We start from the raw sequence: 6,279 nt of genomic DNA, 5'->3' as shown, positions 1-6,279 counted from the left end.
AGAAATGTTTGCTCAAAGGAATAGGGTAAAAGCCTGAGTAAAGTGGAAGAAAGAATGAGTGGGAAGCCAGGCATGGTGGCACACACCTTGTAGGCAAGTCTCTGTAAGTTCAAAGCCAGCCCATTCTACATAGCAAGTCTGAGAGCAGCCAAAGAATACATAATGTGTCTCTGTTTAAAAAAACAAAAATAAATGAATGGGGAGGAAAGTGAGTCAGAACATGACAACTCCTTAAAAAAAGTTTTTTGTTTTGTTTTGTTTTCCTAAAGGGCTGCAGAGATAGCTTGGTGTTTATAAGAGCATGTTTTGCTCTTACAGAGGATTTGAGTTCAGTTTCCCGCATCCACGTGGTAGATAACAATGACCTGTAACTGCAATTCTAAGAAATCCAATGCCTTCTTCTGGCCTCCTCAGGCACAAGGCACACAAGTAGTGCACAGACATACATCTAGATAAAACACTCATATGCAGGAAATAATTTTTTAAGTATTTATTAAGAAAGGAGAGCAGAAAAATGGGAGGTGAATGAGCTAGGACACAGGGTCAAGGGGCTCCGCTTGCTGATGGTGATGCTTTTTGCCTGGGATGAAGATGCTAAAGCATCTCCAGGGAAGACAATCCCATCAAAGAGGGCAGAAGGGAAGGGAGATGCCTGCAGAAGGGCTAAGAGAGAAATCCTTACCAGTCAGTCAGTGGACTCAGTACAGCAAGATGCTGGGACCAGTGCGCAATTGCATCTTAGAGAAGGAAGTCACAGCACCAGCTGAGAGCAATTTCGGATGAGAAGCACACTGGGTCTGGCAGTGTCAAGAGGACCCTTGGGATTCACGGTCATACATCGGTCATACATCAAGAGCTCAGTTGCCACGTGGCTTCTCCACCCAGGCTCATCAGCCAGGGGCTAGGGCAGTGCAAGCAAAGCAGAGGGCAAGTCTGATCAAGGGTGGGTTACTCAGCAAAGGGAGAAGGTCAAGGAGGTTGAGGGTGTTCAGGAACCTGACTTGGGTACAGAAGAATGAGGAAAGAACAGGAGTCTTGTCTCAAAAAAAAAAAAAAAAAAAAAAAAGTAAGGCTCCCTTTTTTATTTTTATTATATGTGTATGAGTGGGTTTTGTGTTTGTTTTTGCCATTGTGTATATATGCGCTTACCTGGTGCCTGCAGAGGCCAGAAGAATTGGATCCACTGGAAATGGAATTACATATAGTAAGTAATGAGCTGCCTCATGGGTGCTGGGAACAGAACCTGGGTTCTGCAAAAGAGTGGCAAAGGCTCTTAACCTTTGAGCCACCTCTCCAGCCACACAACTGCTTCTCTTGTGTGTGTGTGTGTGTGTGTGTGTGTGTGCATCTTTTGATAGTTCTGTGCTCCATAAGCCACCTAATCACACTTATCTCCTCCCCCACCTTATCTTCTAGATAAACACAAAACAAGAGCACTGCCCTCAAGTGAGATGAGGTGTGGGGTGAGGGCAGGGTTCTCTTATCAGAGAAGCAAGATAACCCCCAAGAGGTTTTACTGCAGAAATGAATGGAAGACCAAGAATTGAGTTTGTTAAAGCCAAAGGTAGGAGAGTTAAAAAAAAAAAAAAAGGAAAGACAAATGTTTGTGGGCTGCTCTAGGCTCTTAGAAGAGTATGGTAGCTAGGATCAGCTGGTAGACATGGAATTTTTGGTTACAAACAAACCAAGTATGTGGGCCCCAGTCAGACTCTGAAAACCCACCGTGAAATAGGCTGCAAACATAGCTCAGAGCAACACGAGAAGGGAGCTCAAAGGACCACAGAATCTTGTGTCCAGCTTGCCCATCAACGGCAAGGGCCACTGAGACACAGGTTGCTATGGTGCTCAACCTCTAGGAGTCCATTTTCACATTTCTGGTCTTCCCTCTAAGAAATCCTCATCTTTTGAGTTCTGCCTTTTTGTTGGGGAGGGGAGCAGCAGGAAACTTTGGAAGAGTTCAGCTTTAGGGAAAACATCTAGTTAAACCCACCATTTATCCCCATTATTTGTAATAGTTGTGTTTGGCTTATGTTTTAGCTAGCTTGGTTATTAAATATAAAAGCAATAGGATTAAAAAGTTCGGGATGGGGTAAATACTGTAATTAAAAAGGCACCAGTTGGGTTTTTTGAGCTATAATTCTAGAATGCTGGTCTCCTTGTTAGATTTTTTTTCTTGTCTTTAAACATTTTTTTATACCTAATAAAAAATGTTTGGAACGATTTAACTGTTATTGGCACTTCCTGTTAGTCAAACACCACCCAAAATCCCCAAGAAAATATTCTGACTCAAGAAGTCCTGGAGCAAGAATGTCACAGATCACAAGTCGCAGACACCATCCTAAGAGCCTGGGCATGCCACATGCGTGCACGCACCACCTGTCACGTGGCCTGGTAAACTGATAGGCAACTTTCCAGTTCACAAAGGTACTATTCTAACCCTTTTGAAGTTACAAAATCTTACGGGGGGTGGGGGGATTAGGCACTTTGATCAAGCTATAAAGCTACGATAGTAAGAACCAGGCAAGAGACAGCAAAGCCTGGTTACTAATGCCCAGTGAAAGGGGCATACAACATTAAATAAATATTAAGGTAGTAGAGCTGAAATTAAATATTAGAGGACCTGAAACAAAGCATCTCTGAGGCTGATGAGTGACATGCTGGCTGGGAGAGGGCACTTGCCCCAAAGCCTAATAACCTGAATTCAATCCCAGAGAGTCACATGGTAGAAGAGAAAAATTCTTCGGACCTCCACAGAGGGTGCCTTGAGGCATTCCCCCACCCACCACACACAAAAAATATAGATAGGTAGACACATGGATGGATGGATGGATGGACGGACGGACGGACGGACGGACGGACGGACGGACGGACGGACGGACAGACAGACGGACAGATAGACAGACAAATAAATGTAAATTTTAAAAACTTTCTTAAAAGCTCTTTTAAGTTCATTTTCATTGCATCATGATTAAAAGGTGTGCGAAAATACACATGGCACATAGACATGGCTCCTCAGTTAAGGGCATCTACTGCTTTTGCAGATATGGGTTTGGTTCCCAGCATCCACACTGTGGTTCACAACCACCTATAACTCCAATTACCATGGGACCCAACACCCTCTTCTGGCCACTGCACACAGGAGCCAGGAACATGCACATAAAAAAATAAACAAACTTAAAATGCCCTCTAGGGAACAATGCTGAAAAACAAATCTGAATATGGTGCATTTTAAACACACTTAGCCTACACCTGTTCTGCATAGCAATTCAAAAGGATCGAGTTTGGAAAGTCTTACTTCTCCCGCGGAGATAGCCTAGAACACAAAGCCCCAAACTGAGACCCCCATAGTCCCATAGCATTTCCTAATTAAATGAAAAGGGGCGCAAAAGCACAGGGTAGACAGTGACTGAGAAGTGTCCGCTTCTGGGACTCGGTGTACCACCGCTAATCCAAGTCTGGAAATTTCAATGTAGTTGGGGGGGGGGGCGGCTCTCAGCAGCAAATTCTTCCCAACACTAGCTGTTCTAATTCTGTACAAATGTAATCTCAGTCCTTTCCTCTCCTCCAGTGTTCAAATGAAAGGAAGAAGAAGCGTTCTTGCCTGCACACCACCACCCCTTCTCAAGACCAACGGTCACGTCAACCCCACCTCCTCCTGACTTTCGGCAGAGATCCCCTTGGTGTGGACAAGACAAGACACAACCTTGGGAACTGAAAGGGTAACGTTCACACTGGAGGCATTTCATGAAGATGTGCCGATGTCAGGGGCACATCTCCCTAACGAAAATCTCTGCTTCCCCCACCCCCTCACCCCGTTAGGTTTCTGTGATCCTTCCCGGAATCTCTTCCAAGAGCTGACACGACCCCTCCACTGTGACAATTTCATTAAGACACCAAGGAGAAAAGCTAACATATTCCAGCACCCAGCCAATCACAGGTCAGCAAACACACTCTGCTCTGCCCTGTCACGACAAAGCAGGGGTCACTATCTATGTACAAAAGTAAAGATTCCCCCACAGGCCCATTTCTATTAAGTCACTACCTACAGGAGCTAGGACATCACGAATGTCAACTCTCTCTTCCATGGGTTATCAGAATCAAAAGTGTCACTTTGAGCACCATAGTGCTCGTGATTCCGTGTATTTTAGCACGCGCTTCCCTGAGATACCATCCTACTGCAATAGTATCCTCCACAACACCAAACACTTCAGCTGCTTTAGTCGTTCCTCTCCCGTTCTCTAGAAAGAATCCGGACTTAGTTTTTCATTAACCTTCCTTCCTTTACTTTCCTTCCATCTCTGCCCCATCGCCAGCAGCAAGAAAACAAGTTTTCCCACGTGTCACCTGAAGCCCCGACTTTGGGAAACGCCCCCCTTTCCTCCGCCAGCCCGCGCCACAGGGAGAGCCCAGCACGCAGCCGCGGGTGCTACTCCGGTCGCCTCCACCAGCCAGGGGACGACAGGAGGCTTCAGGCTGAACCACATAAGCCAGGCCTTTGCCCCATCTACGAATGGGCTAGCCTCTTCCTCTCCAGCCCTGCGTGAGCTCCCGCGCCAGGTGGAACACCCGGCGAGACGCGGTGCTGGGGGGAAAGGGCGCTGGAGGAAACGCTCTGCAACGTGCGCCGGGCCGGGGAGCGGCGGTGCGCAAGGCTCCGGCCGAGCGCGGGCGGCGGTGACCTGGGGAAAAGAGGGGCGTGTGCCCTGCGCCTCACAGTCCCAAATGCTACCACTCCGCTGCACAGTTACACCCGCGAGCCGCACTCTTCGGTCCCCAGAGTCTCTCTTTCCCCCAGACCCAGCCTGGCCCAGTCTGAGCAACACGCTGCAGTCTGCGCGCCCTTGTGGGGACAGCCTCCTCCTAGCTCTCCGGGGCGCGCAAACTTTCCCAGCGACAATCGCTCCGGCCTCCCCCGGGGGGCTTTCGGAAAGTGGGCGCCCCCTTAGCCTCTGAAAAACCCACTGAAAATATGGCGCCCTCGAACGTCGTTCCTTGGGCTCCGAATTGCCAGTCCCCAGGTCCCTCTCGAACCCCGCCGGCGCGAAATCTCAGCTCCTGGGGGTCGGGGAAGGAAACGAGAGGCCGCCGCGCTGGATCCAAACCCTGACTGCTCTCGGCCCCGCGCTTCCCCCGAGCGGTCCACGGCCAATAGCTGTCTGATAGCGAGATGACCAGGGAAAGGGGAAGACGTGCAACCCGCAGGTTTCAGTGTCCGGCGTTGGGAAGCAGCCTCCAGTGCCTTTCGCCGCGAGCCGGGGCGGGAGACTTGTTTGCAAAGTGGCGCTGGAAGTCGGAGCAGCCAGTGCTGGAATGAAGCCGCTCTGCCCTCCACCAACTTGTCGGCGCCAGGGGCCCCAGTCGGGGTCCAGGGGACCCCCTCGGTGCAGACGGGACCGCTTTTCAGACCCCGTTACCGGAAACCCTTAGAGGGAGCCCTGGGGGGGACCAGCTGCCTAGGGCAAGGGATCAGCTCTCCGGCTCCAGCTGGAAGACTATTTGCAAAGCCCGGCACCCAGGCTGAGTGCAGCGAAACCTACATGTGCAATAGACAGGTGCATTCGTTGCAATTTATTTTTCTCTTCTTGCAAAAAAAAATCCCCCCTAGGAAATAAAATCTAGAAGCTTGACAGGGTTTTTCTACATTGACATCACTTACGAGATGCAAACCCAAGAAGAAAACCACCCACATATTCCTTCTGGAGAGGGGAGGGAAAAGACACTCGAAATCCCTGCAGCGCGCATGCAGACTGGAGAGCAGGGTAGCGCCACGCGCCGCGCCTTACCGCGGGGATGCAGCTACTGTCTCATTGCAGAGCGCCAGCCCCCGAGTGCAGCCGGCTCCGCTCCCGCTGCGCCTCCGCCGCCGCCGCCGCCACCGCTGGCTCCGGGCGCGGAACCGGAGCCGAGGGCGAGCGCGAGCGCACGGCCCGCGAGCGCCGGGAGGGCAGGAAGCGCGTCATCACTGGGGGACGGCGCGGCAGAGCTCACCACCCGGCTCCTGGGTGTCCGCACCCCGGGCGCGGGTTGGGGGCGCGCGAGGAGCTGTGGTCGAGCCAGGGTGGGAGAGGCACAAGGGACACCCCTGGCTGCCCCAGACACTGGGCTCGGCTCTGGAGAGGGATGAGGCGGCTTAGGGACCAGGCGTCTCGGAGATGGGGCCTTATTTCCCCGAGCGCCTCTCCTGAACAACCGGCCGGGTCCTGGGAGGTTACCAGGTTGGATCTAGCCCCGCGGGTGGCGGGAACCCACAGGACTCTGAGTCCTTCTGTGGGAAGACAC

The 6,279-nt window shown here is 51.1% G+C and overlaps 1 protein-coding gene across 1 annotated transcript in view; it reads right to left on the bottom strand.

Annotated features, from left to right (window-relative positions):
• Positions 1-5,874, bottom strand: part of Tln2 (talin 2) — a 473,598-nt gene extending 467,724 nt beyond the window's left edge. Inside the window, exon 1 of the mRNA XM_026779102.1 lies at positions 5,784-5,874. The gene's annotated coding sequence lies outside the window, so the exon portion shown is untranslated. The remainder of the gene's footprint in view (positions 1-5,783) is intronic.
• Between the last annotated feature and the right edge of the window lie 405 nt (positions 5,875-6,279).

This window comes from Microtus ochrogaster, chromosome 5, assembly GCF_000317375.1.
Source record: "Microtus ochrogaster isolate Prairie Vole_2 chromosome 5, MicOch1.0, whole genome shotgun sequence".
NCBI lineage: Eukaryota > Metazoa > Chordata > Mammalia > Rodentia > Cricetidae > Microtus > Microtus ochrogaster.
Note: the sequence above shows the minus strand (reverse complement) of the source record. Positions and strands in the feature narration are given on the sequence as shown.